The sequence below is a fragment of the Mauremys reevesii genome, linkage group 6, assembly GCF_016161935.1.
Source record: "Mauremys reevesii isolate NIE-2019 linkage group 6, ASM1616193v1, whole genome shotgun sequence".
Lineage (NCBI taxonomy): Eukaryota > Metazoa > Chordata > Testudines > Geoemydidae > Mauremys > Mauremys reevesii.
Window position 1 is genome coordinate 67,438,011 of NC_052628.1, and position 14,468 is coordinate 67,452,478.

The 14,468-nt window shown below is 45.8% G+C and overlaps 1 long non-coding RNA gene across 1 annotated transcript; it reads left to right on the forward strand.

Moving 5' to 3' along the window:
• Nucleotides 1–893: 893 nt before the first annotated feature.
• Nucleotides 894–4,129, forward strand: LOC120407958. The gene is made up of 3 exons (XR_005600350.1): nt 894–1,455; nt 1,780–1,790; nt 3,794–4,129. It is a non-coding gene; the product is annotated as an uncharacterized LOC120407958 (long non-coding RNA).
• Nucleotides 4,130–14,468: the final 10,339 nt, after the last annotated feature.

Consider the following 14,468-nt stretch of genomic DNA (forward strand, 5'->3'; position numbering starts at 1 on the left):
ACCCCTTTGTTTTAGCCTTGGTCCCTTACCAGAAGCTCCTTGATATCATTTACTCATGTGACTCAGCTTTATAACTTCTGACTAAAAGGATTTCAGACCTCCCTCAAATCTCTGTAAGCCATAAACATTCAGAAAAAGATTAATGGGCCATGATAGCCAAATGACAAGACAACTTTCTCAGGAGACTTTGCTTCTTATTACCCATACCTGGGAATGTTTCAAATATAAGTACCACAACCTCCCTTCAAAGGTATAACTTTTCACACTTGCTATCTGTTCATCTCAAGTGCACAATTCTTGTAGTCTATGGAGAAGTGCCTCTTGCAAAGGACTCAGACAATATACCTAGCACTGCAAAACGTCTTCTTTCCCTTGTATTTCCACCTCTTTCTTTCTTTAATATCTTTTCAGTCTCTTTCTCCAACTTTATCTTCTCTCTTTAGTGATCAAATCCTGTTCTGGCTCCACTTGCCATCTGAGAATAGGAACAACATTGACCACAGAATGACACAAACTACCTGCTCTGATGCTTGCTGTGTGACGTATGCAGTGCTGTCATGGCCATGTCATTCCCAGGATATTAGAGAGAGAAGGTGGGTGATGTAATATCTGTTGGTGAGAGAGACAAGCTTTTGAGTGGCATGCGTGCCAATTTTCAGTGGCACTCACACTGCCTGGGTCCCGGCCACCAGTCTGGGGGACTCTGCATTTTAATTTAATTTTAAATGAAGCTTCTTAAACATTTTAAAAACCTTATTTACTTTATATACAACAATAGTTTAGTTATATATTATAGACTTATAGAAAGAGACCTTCTAAAAACATTAAAATGTATTAGTGGCACATGAAACCTTAAATTAGAGTGAATAAATGAAGACTCAGCACACCACTTCTGAAAGGTTGCTGACCCCTGCTTTAGACTAATCTACTTTCAGCTGCCTCTTACATCTCTCTATTTCAGTTTCTGTTATTACATTTACTTGTGCCCCAGTATCTATCTTGTGTGTCACACAAATGCCATTTCTGCATGTGATGGGGTGTTCACCCGATACTAGCATGGAAAGGGTTAATGAGGTTGAGAAGGGGCCAATTAACCAGGTAGGCAACATATGAGGGGAATTAGGTAGATAAATAACCCTGGATTGATGATGAAGTCTAGCTGAGACGGAATAGATGGAATGTTGCAGATCTTGGCTGGTGATTAGAGGGTCCCTCAGCTGGAACTCATAGTAGAGGATGGGCCTGGATTCCCATACCACCCACTGGTGAAGTGGTACAGTTAGAGTAGTGGATTTGAAGACTACCTGTCTTGAAGGTCTTTGATACCCCAGAAAGAGCAGCCACAAAGAGCGGCCTGAGTCACAGATAGAGAGGGAAGCTGCCAGGCATGCAGACAAGCAACAGGAGGGGGAGTCAGATCTGGAAGGACCTAATCCCCAGAGCTGCCAGGAAGAGGTGTGTTGGTGGCTGCTGCCGGGTGGCTGTGAAAGACTAGTCGGTTTTCACACACGGACGAACCCTGAAAGCTCTCTACACTAAGTTTAGTACCGATATATGCATCTGGGTCTAAACTCCAACCGTCCCTATATAGTGCTAAAATTGCCTGCTGCCCATAATCTAGTCGTGGGCAGCTGGGGCCAGTATCCCACAGCAGCTAACCTTCTACTCACTGTCCCACCACACCAGGCTGGGCGGGGCACTAGCAAATAAGTCATAAGTCTTTCCAATCTTGTGGCCACCATAGCCAATTTCTTCATAAGATGCCATGCCGAATTAGAGGTGCCTCAGTGGTGAGTGACCCTGTTATAGTACACATTTTAACTAGATAATTTCTGAGTTGTCATTTTCCTCCTTATTGTGCTTCTGAACAGCTCTTCCTTTTAATTTGAGGAAGCCATTTTTGCCCTTAATACATGCATTGTTCTGCTTTCTCTGCACGTCTTGCATAATGGTTGGGCTTATTACAGTTTCTGCATATTTGCCTGAATGCTGGATATTTCCTATACTCAAAATGGTTGCCATATTCCCTGTTCCTCTCCATGGCCAATTCAATTTCTATGAACTTTTTCCTTGCTGGCTTAGCTATAATACTCTCAGTCAGATGCTCTGTGCCTTTCTCTGGGTTTTTTGTTTGTCTATCCTGCTGCTGGGCATATATACATTGACCTTTCTAATGTCTCATCCATCTCCCTTATTAACCATTCTTGGACTCTTACTATTTACACCCCAGGATAATCTAGTCTGAGTCTTTTAATATTCTGTATTCAGAGGACTGACTTAAGTTTTAATTACATGACCCCAAACTCATCTATTGTTTCCCCTTCATTCTATATTCTTGTCCTGTCTATCTCTCATAAGTAAGATTTTTTGGAGGGGGGTCACAATGATCCTCTAACATTTTTCATTATCTTTTCCTCCCATAAACTGTATGGAATACATAGTCTACATCTAGGGCAGGCCCGCACAACATGCGGCCCCTGGGTCACATGTGGCCCATGTAGGCTCACTGTGCAGCTTGCAGGCAAGTGGCGGGGTGGGGTTGCTGGGTTTGCCCCCTGCCCGGCGGGGGGGGGGGGGCCTGCCTCACAGCCCTGCACGCATGCACCACGCTTCAACCGCCCTAACGGCCAGACCCGCACGTGTCTCTGTCTCCTGTCTCTCCCCCCCCCCCCGCCTGGTGCACAGCGGGTGCGTCACTTCCGGGGCCTGCTGAGCCAGTAAGTGCCGAGCGAGGGGAGCGGTGCGCAGCCTGGGCTTGAGCCGCAGCTCGGGGGGGGGGGGAAGGACTAGGCCGAGACCCCCCCCCCAAGCCACTCCCGTTGATTGGGGTCGGGGCAGCTACTGTGCTGGTTGCTCCCAGGGCAGCCTCCATAGTGATCAGAGGGTGAGATGAGGATGTGTTGAACTGTCTGTGGGCAGCCAGGAAATCCCTGGGGGAGACGTGTCTGTGTACTGCACCTGCCCTGCCCCGACTGCTGCCCCCTTCCTTGGTCCAGGGACCTTCCCCTTCCCACCCCGGGCTCCCTATGGCCCCTGTGTTTGTGTGGTGGACATCACATCCAATCCCTTCACCCTGTCCCCCTTTCCCCTCCCCTTAGGTTATAGCCCCAGAAAATCCCTTCAAACTGTCCCCCTTTTCCCCTCCCCTTATTTCATGGGAGGAATGATGAGCTGAGCGGGCAGGGATGGCAAAGCTTTATACTTCGGGGAGGGTGTTTCCGCAGGGCCGAGTGGTGCTGGGGCAGGGGATGTGTTTCGGGGTGGGGCAGGGATATGTTTTGAGGGGGCCAGCCAGGGGGTTTCAGCCCTCAGCTGTTTTCTTTGGAGTAATATGGCCCTCACTGCTTTACGAGTTGTGCAGGCCTGATCTAGGGCTTCTGTGCCTGAGTCAAGAGAGTAAAGAAACAATGTAACAAGACTTCCTATAACTCAGTGTAGCTGCAGCCTGTGACTGTCCTGTCCTTCTTACTTTCTGATCCAGCAGGAAGGAAGTGTGTTGTGGTAAACCAAAGACTGCATCTAGAGTGTACAGGATGTATGGTATCTCTACACTTCCTGGAGGATTTACTATTCTTCTGTGCCTTCACTTTGCCCCATCAATTGGGAGTGGTAGGGTTGATCTTTGTCACCAAGCATTCCTATCAAGTGCATTTTCAAAGCTGACATCAACCTTCGTCATGTCCTTAAGCATCTTGAACCATTTTTTCATTTTTCTAGGAGTTCCTTGTGGTCTTTATCCTGTGAGGACTAGTTCTTAGGTTGTATGCTATATAAAAAGTTTCTCTCTTTGCAGTTCCCGGCCTCATTCGCCATACCACCTTCCATCTTCTGCAACAGATGAGGCAAGGAACCTACAGACAGTAGCTGCCTTCACACAACCCAGATTGATTTCCTCAGACTCATCCATCTTGTGCATTAAATGAGGCTGGGAATCCTGTGGAAAAATGTGGTGTAATTTATCATTCAAATGAGAAAACTTGTGGAAAATGGAATTAATCATTTAATCCTTACTACATAAAGTCTCTAGTTGCTCCAGCTGACACATTCACTGCTGAGTGCTTAAGGCAGATAGACAAGGCAAGGTTTATCTACACATTTGCATAGCAAATATGCCGTCCTATGGCAGGACAAACTTACATAAGAACATATAAGAACATAAGAAAGGCCGTACCGGGTCAGACCAAAGGTCCATCTAGCCCAGTATCTGTCTACCGACAGTGGCCAATGCCAGGTGCCCCTGAGGGAGTGAACCTAACAGACAATGATCAAATGATCTCTCTCCTGCCATCCATCTCCATCCTCTGACGAACATTGAGTTCAGTGGAAGTTTTGCCTGTGAAAGGAAATAAGGATCATGCCTCAACTATTTAAAAAATGTTTTACTATATCTTGGCTCTGGCACTGTTTTTTCCTCTGAGCTCTTGTACAAGTATCTGTCTCTGCCTCCTTCCCCCGCTACCCCCATAAAAATGGAGAGTACCTACCTGGTGCATAGTGTGACCCGTGGTGCCTGGGGCAGCCCTCACTAGAAATGCCAAGGTCAGGGCAGGCTGAAAAAGGGAGCGCAGATACCCACCAGTCTCGGGAGTAACACCGAAGTTAAATTCCCCAATCAGTCACAAACTGCTTCTGATCCCCCACACTGGTTATCAAGAAGCAAGAAAAAGCAATCACGCAGCCCCTTATAGCATTCCAGGTCTCTCACTCCCCATCAGTACCTAGGACCAGTAAAATGCAAAGTTATTTAAAATAACTCTGCTCACGTATGCAAATAGTTCTTCTGACCCCAAAAGGTCAGCTACATTACCAGGTCAGTATAGGTTTGGATCTTACCCAAAATACCACGCTGCCAGCCAATCCTTTAGTGTCTAAAACTAAAAATTATGAAGAAAAAACAAGGAGAGATGTTAAATCGTAAAACAGTCACATACATACAAAGACATCAAAGTCCATATATTAGGTTCCTAGCAGTATTGGTGAGTTTGCTGGCTTGAAAGTCCCTCTGGAACACAGCCACAGCTTGGATGGGTCATTCAGTCCTTTGTTCAGAGCTTCAGTTTGTAGCAAAGTTCCTCCAGAGGTAAGAAGCAGGATTGAAGACAAAATGGAGATGATGCAGCTGCCTTTTATATTCTTTTGCCATGCAGCTTGGCTTGTGCTTCCTTTGTTTCAAACACAAACTGCCTGGCACATGGCTTGGAAGCCTTTTCTGTCCATAGGCATGTCCCTGTATGCCTTGCTGAGTCATAAGGTGTATCCTTTGCCTTCTCTCAATGGGTCAGTTGTATAGCTGATTGTCCTTAATGGGTGATCAAGCAGGCTAGGCAGTGCTGCTGCCAAACTGTCTGGGGGTGTCACTCAGATGCATAGCACAGCACAGATTTGAAATATAGACATACATATCTATAACTCATAATACAAAGGTGATACAAACACAAATGAGATTATCATATCTAACAAATAGCTTACATGGCATATCTGGCACAACTCATTGTAATTTTACAGTACTGATGATCCTAATATCCTCAAGTATCTGCCAGATTCCATACAGTATCACATATTGTAAACATTTATTGATTAATCTAAGAGTTTCAAGGTTGCAAAGATCTGTGGAAATATTTATTACAATTCTCATCTAATTTTATAACTATGCATTCTTCTACTTGGGTAGATGGTTGGAGCATCTAATTCTTGTTACTGGGTCAGAGTAGCACTATTTCTACTATTATCCTGGATGTTTTTTAGTTTGCTTAATACTATAAAATGGACAAACAATATAAAGAAACTGAAATAACATCTGCTGCTCTAGTTATATATGAGACTACTCAAGGAGGAACATGACAGAGGTCTAGAAAATCATGAAGGAAGTACAAAAAGTGAATAGGGAAGCATTATTTACTCCTTCACATAACACGAGAACCAGGGGTCACCCAATGAAAGCAGCAAGTTTAAAGAAACATAGAATATCAGGGTTGGAAGGGACCTCAGGAGGTCATCTAGTCCAACCCCCTGCTCAAGGCAGGACCAATCCCCAACTATTTTTTTTGCCCCAGATCCCTAAATGGCCCCCTCAAGGACTGAACTCACAACCCTGGTTTAGTAGCTCAATGCTCAAACCACTGAGCTCCCTCCCACCCCCTGCCCATCAACCTGTGGAAGTCATTGCCAGGGATGTTGTGAAGGCCAAAGTATAACTGCTTTTTTTAAATTTTTTTTTTAAGTTCCTGGTGGCTAGGTAGGTCAATCAATGCTTATTAGCCAAGATGGTCAGGGACTGAACCCCATGCGTGCTCTGGGTGTCCCTAAACCTCTGACTACCAGAAGCTGGGACTGGATGACACTCAATTGCCCTGATTTGTTCATTCCCTCAAACATATGGCACTAACCACTGTCAAAAGACAGGATACAGGGATAGATGGACACTGGTCTGACCCAGTATAACCATTCTTAGGTTCTTATATGCAGACCTCCTTGATGACCACCCTTACAAAAATATATACTGATAATTGTATCTATTCTAGCCTTGTAATGTAAATGACTGTCAGTAAGTCAGTTTATAGTACTGGAACAGTACTATATCAAGCTTTAAACTGAACAGTTGACTTCCTGGAGCTGCTGATAGCACACACAAAACATAATGTTGGGTCTATGGAACTTCCAAATAGAATCAGTTTCAGAAAAAAGATGCTCAGGTTGATGAAAGCACTGGACCTACTTTTGCAAAGTGGTGAGCATCTATCTAAAAGTCAGTGGAAGCTGAGGCTGCTCAGCATCTCTCAGGAGGTGCTAAGCACCTCACAAGATCAAGCCCAAAGAAGGGAATTAATTCCCAAACAAATTAGATAGCAGTGGAGATGAATTGAAATAGTAGATGAGGTAGTGAGTTAGCTGAGTATTTGTTCGACTGATATTGCAAATACTGCTTTTTGTCCAAAAGCAGTTTATCTAACTCCAATAGCAATAGTATTTCTTGACACATGAGATTGGTCCCTAAAGATGGACTGGGGTGGGGAGGGTATGGTATGAAATTATCCTGGATGACCTGTAAGATTCAACAGTCCAAAGGTATTGAAGTCCATACACCCTTGTAAAAAGAAAAGTGGGTACCAAAAGAGGGAAGGGTACAGATTCACATAGCCTAGTGTAGTACATTTTGATCAAAATCAAATTTGTTGCCTCTGAGAATGAGCTGGTTGAGTAGAGGCTGACTTTCTTTTAGAATCTCTCTTTTTAAAACTGATTTTGTTGCTTCTGATAATGGTAAGACCAACTGTATGGTTGAGATCTCTGCCTTGAAGAGAACTGTGCCTTATATTGCTTCTCTTCAAACTTGAGGTGGAGAGGCCTAATGATCAGAGTGTGGTCCTAGAATCCTTTACAGAATGCATTGTTTCATCTGGGTTCCCCCCTTCCTCCCACAGACTGAATAGATCCCTTTCCTCAAAGGGTAAGTCTTACACTACATTTTTAACTTCCTTAGGTAGACCAGGTGCAGATAACCATGAGACCCTTGTCATGGAAATTCCAGTGGCCATTGATATAGCTCCTGTGTCCACAGAAGTTTTTGCAAAAAAAAAAATTGACCTTCTGAGCAAATCAATTTAAATTCATCCTTCAGATCTGGAGGTAACGTGTTTGAAAAGTCTGCAACTTTGTTCCATTGGCTATGCGAGCCAAATATAATTATACACAAGTAGTTTGCAATCCTGACCTGAAGAGATGCCACTGAATAAACCTTATGGCCAAACAGATCCAATTTCTTTGGCTTGTTTTACATTTATCACCCCACAAGGTAAGCCTGCTTAGACCTTTCATGCACTGCAGTGACCACTGCAGTGACCACTGCCTGGGAAACAAGCAGGGAGAACTGGAAGTCCTGCACAGTCAAGGAATTATGATGTGATTGGAATAACAGAGATTTGGTGGGATAACTCACATAACTGGAGTACTGTCATGGATGGATCTAAACTGTTCAGGAAGGACAGGCAGGGCAGAGAAGATGGGGGAGTTGCACTGTATGTAAGAGGCTTGCATCCGAAGAAGTGGGTATTCACCCACGAAAGCTCATGCTGCAAAACGTCTGTTAGTCTATAAGGTGCCACAGGATTCTTTGCTGCTTCTAAGAGAGCAGTATGACTGCTCAGAGCTCTGGTATGAAACTGCAGAAAAACCTAAAAGTCTCTGGATTAAGATTGGAAGTGTGAGCGATGAGGGTGATGTCATGGTGGGAGTCTGCTATAGACCACCAGACCAAGGGAATAAGGTGGATGAGGCTTTCTTCTGGCAACTAACAGAAGTTATTAGATCACAGGCCCTGGTTCTCATGGGAGACTTCAATCACTCTGATATCTGCTGGGAGAGCAATACTGCAGTGCACAGACAATCCAGGAAGTTTTTGGAAAGTGTAGGGGACAATTTCCTGGTGCAAGTGCTGGAGGAACCAACTAGGGACAGAGCTCTTCTTGACCTGCTGCTCACAAACAGAGAAGCAAAAGTGATTGGGAACCTGGGAGGCAGTGACCATGAAATGGTCAAGTTCAGGATCCTGACACAAGGAAGAAAGGAGAGCAGCAAAATACAGACCCTAGACTTCAGAAAAGCAGATTGACTCCCTCAGGGAACTGATGAGCAGGATTCCCTGGATGAATAACATGAGGGGGAAAGGAGTTCAGGAGAGCTAGCTGTATTTTAAAGAATCCTTATTGAGGTTGCAGGAACAAACCATCCCAATGTGTAGAAAGAATAGTAAATATGGCAGGCAACCAGCTTGGCTTAACAGTTAAATCCTTGCTGATGTTAAACACAAAAAAGAAGCAGAAGATTGGACAAATGACCAGGGAGGACTATAAAAATATTGCTCAGGCATGCAGGAGTGAAATCAGGAAGGCCAAATAACACTTGGAGTTGCAGCTAGCAAGAGATGCTAAGAGTAACAAGAAGGGTTTCATCAGGTATGTTAGCAACAAGAAGAAAGTCAAGGAAAAAGTGGACCCCTTACTGAATGAGGGAGGCAACCTAGTGGCAGAGGATATGGAAAAAGCTAATGTACTCAATGCTTTTTTTGCCCCTGTCTTCACAAACAAGGTCAGCTCCCAAACTGCTGCACTGGGCAGCACAGCATGGGGAGGAGGTGACCAGCCCTCTGTGGAGAGAAAAATGTGATTCAGGACTATTTAGAAAAGGTGGACGAGTACAAGTCCATTGGGCCGGATGCGCTGCATCCAAGGGTGCTAAAGGAGTTGGCGGATGTGATTGCAGAACCATTAGCTGTTATCTTTGAAAACTCATAGTGATCTGAGGATGTCCCAGATGTCTGGAAAAAGGCTAACATAGTGCCCATCTTTTAAAAAGGGAAGGAGGAGGATCTGGGGAACTACAGGCCAGTCAGTCTCACCTCAGTCCCTGGAAAAATCACGGAGCAGGTTCTCAAGTAATCAATTCTGAAGCACTTCGAGGAGAGGAAAGTGATCAGGAACAGCCAGCATGGATTCACCAACGGCAAGTCATGCCTGACTAACCTGATTGCCTTCTATGACAAGATAACTGGCTCTGTGAATGAGGAGAAAGCAGTGGATTTGTTATTCCTTGACTTTAGCAAAGCTTTTGATATGGTCTCTCACGATATTCTTGCCAGCAAGTTAAAGTAGTATGGGCTGGATGAAGGGTCTATAAGGTGGAAAGAAAGCTGGCTAGATTGTCAGGCTCAACGGGTAGTGGTCAATGGCTCCATGTCTAGTTGCAAGCTGATATCAAGCAGAGTGCCCTGAGGGTCGGTCCTGGGGCCAGTTTTGTTCAATATCTTCACTAATGATCTTGAGCAGGGATCGGCAACCTTTGGCATGCAGCCCGCCAGGGTAAGCCCCCTGGCGGGTCGGGCCAGTTTGTTTACCTTCCACATTCGCAGGTTCAGCCAATTGTGGCTACCACTGGCTGCAGTTCCACTCCAGGCCAATGGGAGCAGTGGGAAACAGCAGCGAGCACATCCCTCAGCCCATGCCACTTCCCGCTGCCCCCATTGGCCTGGAGCAGCGAACCGTGGCCAGTGGGAGCCGCAATCGGCCGAACCTGCGGACGTGGTAGGTAAACAAATAGCCCCGTCCCATCAGGGGGCTTACCCTGGCGGGCCACGTGCCAAAGGTTGCCAATCCCTGATTTGGAGGATGGTGTGGACTGCACCCTCAGTTTGCAGAGGGCACTAAATTGGGAGGAGTGGTCGATACACTGGAGGGTAGGGATAGGATACAGAGGGCCCTAGACAAATTAGAGGATTGGGCCAAAATAAACCTGATGAGGTTCAACAAGGACAAGTGCAGAGTCCTGCACTTAGGACAGAAGAATCCCATGCGCTGCTACAGACTAGGGACCAAATGGCTAGGCAGCAGTTCTGCAGAGAAGGACCTAGAAGTTACAGTGCATGAGAAGCTGGATAGGAGTCAGTGTGCCCTTGTTGCCAAGAAGGCTAATGGCATTTTGGGCTGTATAAGTAAGGGCATTGCCAGCAGATCGAGGGACGTGATCATTCCCCTCTTTTCAACGTTGCTGAGGCCTCATCTGGAGTACTATGTCCAGTTTTGGACCCCACACTACAAGAAGGAGGCGGAAAAATTAGAAACAGTCCAGTGGAGGACAACAAAAATGATTAGGAGGCTGGAGCACATGACTTATGAGGAGCGGCTGAGGGAACTGGGATTGTTTAGTCTGCGGAAGAGAAGAATGAGGGGGGGATTTGATAGCTGCTTTCAACTACCTGAAAGGGAGTTTCAAAGAGGATGGATTTAGACTGGTCTCAGTGGTAGCAGGTGACAGAACAAGGAGTAATGGTCTCAAGTTGCAGTGGTGGAGGTTTAGGTTGGATATTAGGAAAAACTTTTTCACTAGGAGGGCAGTGAAGCACTGAAATGGGTTACCTAGGGAGGTTGTGGAATCTCCTTCCTTAAAGGTTTTTAAAGTCAAGCTTGACAAAGCCCTGGCTGGGATGATTTAGTTGGGGATTGGTCCTGCCTTGAGAAAAGGTTAGACTAGATGACCTCCTGAGGTCCCTTCCAATCCTGATATTCTGTGGTGGTAGGTGCAAATAAAAATATTCATATCCTTTAGGTGGAATTTGTTACTTCCATCCAGCTCTCTAAAGTAGTTTGTAATTCCTTAGCAGGTTCAAGAATTCCCTTTTTAATAGGTTGGAGTGTTCTGCCTTGAGTGGTGGGTTCCAAAATGTCGTATAGTTTGTCTTGAATAAGTTCCAGATGAACCTCTACAGAGTTTGTCTTTTCAAAGGTTCTTGATATGCTTTAAAGTAATCCCCTAATGAAGGTATAGACACTTCCTCAGGGGAAGGTGCAGAGATAGCTGTGGGTGAAGAAGATTCTTCATAAAAAGCGACAGAGTCCTATGGTACCTTTATAGACTAACAGACATATTGGCGCATAAGCTTTCGTGGGTGAATACCCACTTCGTCGGATGCATGTAGTGGAAATTTCCAGAGACAGTCTTAGTGATTAATCAGGGGGAAGCCTAGGTCCACCCTCTACTCCAGGCTCCAGCCCAGGGACCCTAATAGTAGCAGCTATAGTAGCTGACTTTTTGGAAATAGGACATGTACAGTTCCCTGGACCACTTCCCCACAGCAGCCCCCACTTCCTTAATATCTACTTCACCATTACCTCAGGATTTCCCACCTTACACCTGATATGGTTTGTACTATTTCGTTTCTCCTACAGCTCCTGACACACATGCCCACCTGACTAACTGGGAGGCTTTTAACTAGTTTCAGCCAGCCCCTAATTGGCTTCAGGTGTCCCAATCAACCTAGATATCTTCCCTGCCTTCTGGAAAGGCCTTAATTGGCCTCAGGTGCCTTAATTGAACTGGAGCAGCTGCCATTTACTTATCCTGGTAACAGGGATTTGTTTAGCCTGGGGCTAATATATCTGTTTCCCACTACTTTTTCTCTTAAAAAAAAAAAAAAAAAAGAACAGGAGTACTTGTGGCGCCTTAGAAACTAACAAATTTATTAGAGCATAAGCTTTCATGGGCTACAGCCCACTTTGCCCCCTTCACACAGGGCAGAGATTATAAAAGCTGCTTCTCTATCTCCCCTCATCCCCTCTGAAAAGATAGTGGGTTTGTCTCCTCTTTATCTCTGCTCCTCCCCCTGGAGTGACGGAGTACTTATCCCTAAGAACCCAGCCTTTTAAATTGTAATGTACAAGCTGGGGGAGGACAGCCTATTGCAATTTGAAGGGAAATGACGACTACCACACCTTGCTCGAGCCCCACCCCTCTCAAGCGAAGGTATGAATAGATCATCTGGTGAAAGGCACTGGAAAAGCCCTGAGACTGTGAAACCTGCATTGAGAAAACACTGCTATGAGCTTGGGAATGGACTTGTATGTGAGGCTGTGCAGAACTGATCTGGGTGTTATCTTATTTTAACTGACAGTTCAGCTTATTTTAGCAGTCAGTGAAGATCATGATCATCTGAAGGCTATTCAGGGGGTTCTCTGAAATAAGTTGAGATGTGATGGGGACAGTTAAATTGGGCTAACATCACTGCTACAGGAGTCATTGTAAATGCACTCTAGCTTAATCTAAAGCCTGGTCTACACTACGCGTTTAAAGCGGTTTTAGGAGCGTAAAACCGATTTAATGCCACAACCGTCCACACTAGGAGGCACCTTATATCGATTTTAATGGCTCTTTAAACCGGTTTCTGTACTCCTCCCTAACGAGAGGAGTAGCGCTAGTATCGGTATTACCATATCGGATTAGGGTTAGTGTGGCCGCTGATCGACGGTATTGGCCTCCGGGCGGTATCCCACAGTGCACCACTGACCGCTCTGGACAGCAATCTGAACTCGGATGCAGTGGCCAGGTAGAAAGGAAAAGCCCCGCGAACTTTTGAATATTTCCTGTTTGCCCAGCGTGGAGCTCCGATCAGCGCGGGTGGTGATGCAGTTAAAAATCAAAATAAAGAAAGAGCTACAGCATGGACGATGCAGACGTGATCGCTGTAAGGGCAGGCAAAACTGTTCTATCAGCGCTCCGTTACAGAAGACGAAATTCAAAATCATTTTTTAAATATCTCCAGACAGATGCCATAGCAGGGACTCAGCGCACTGCTGCGTGGCAAGCGTAACGGAAAGCCAAAGAATCAAATGGACGCTCATGGACTGGAGGACTCAAGCTCTCCCACAGTTCCTGCAGTCTCTGAAAAGCATTTGCATTCTTGGCTGAGCTCCAAATGCTTCTAGGGTCAAAAACAGTGTCCGCTGTGGGTCAGGGCATAGCTAGGCAATTTACGCACCCCCCCCACCCCCAGAAGTGAAAGGGAAAACAATCCTGTCTTGACTCTTTTACATGTCACCCTATCTTTACTGAATGCTGCAGATAGCCGGGATGGTGCAGCACTCAACACCAACATCCTTGCTCCCCCCCCGCCATGGGTGGCTGATGGTACAATAAGACTGATACCCATCGTCATCATCAGCCTATTGGCACATGGGGCAGTGCAAAAGGACTGGTAACCATGCGTACTAGCATCGGTCAGGTCGATCAAGGGTGCCTGGTCCTAATTTTTCCTGGTAGATGGTGCAGTATGGCTGATATCCATCATCGTCATAGCAACAGGGGGCTGAGCTCCATCAGCCCCCACCCTTCATGTGTAAAGAAAAGATTCAAGTGCCCCTGAACTAGCAGAGGGATGCTGGGCTCCTCTCCTACACACTCCTTACTGTCCTGTCTGGACTATCATAGCAGCTGGAGGCTGCCTTCACTGTGTCTTATTCCTGCATTCTTTATTACTTCATCACACAAGTGGGGGGACAATGCTACGGTAGCCCATGAAGGCTGGGGGAAGAATGAAATGAACAGGTGGGGTTGTTGCAAGAGCACCCCCTGTGAATAGCATACAGCTCATAATCTATGCAGGATCTGACACAGAGCAGCTGTGCTCTCTGGTTCTCTGATACAGTGGTTCTCTAGTACACTTGCCCATATTCTAGGCAGGACTGATTCTATTTTTAGATACCAAAAAGGAGGGATTGACTCAGGGAGTCATTCCCAATTTTGGCTTTTGCGCCCCTGGCTAAGAGCAGCCAGGGGCACTTATGACAGCAGCAAATGGAACAGTGCAAAAGGACTGGTAGCCATGATCATCTTATTACCAATTTATGGATTGGTAGATGGTACAGTATGGCTGATAACCATCTCTGCTGTCATGCAAAAGCATGCTGCTGTGTAGCGCTGCTGAATCGCCTCTGTCAGCGGCATCTAGTACACATACAGTGACAGTCACAAAAGGCAAAACAGGCTCCATGATTGCCATGCTATGGCATCTGACAGGGCAATCCAGGGAAAAAAGCGCGAAATGCTTGTCTGCCGTTGCTTTCCCAGAGGAAGGAGTGACTGACGACATTTACCCAGAACCACCCGCGACAATGATTTTTGCCCCATCAGGCACTGGGATCTCA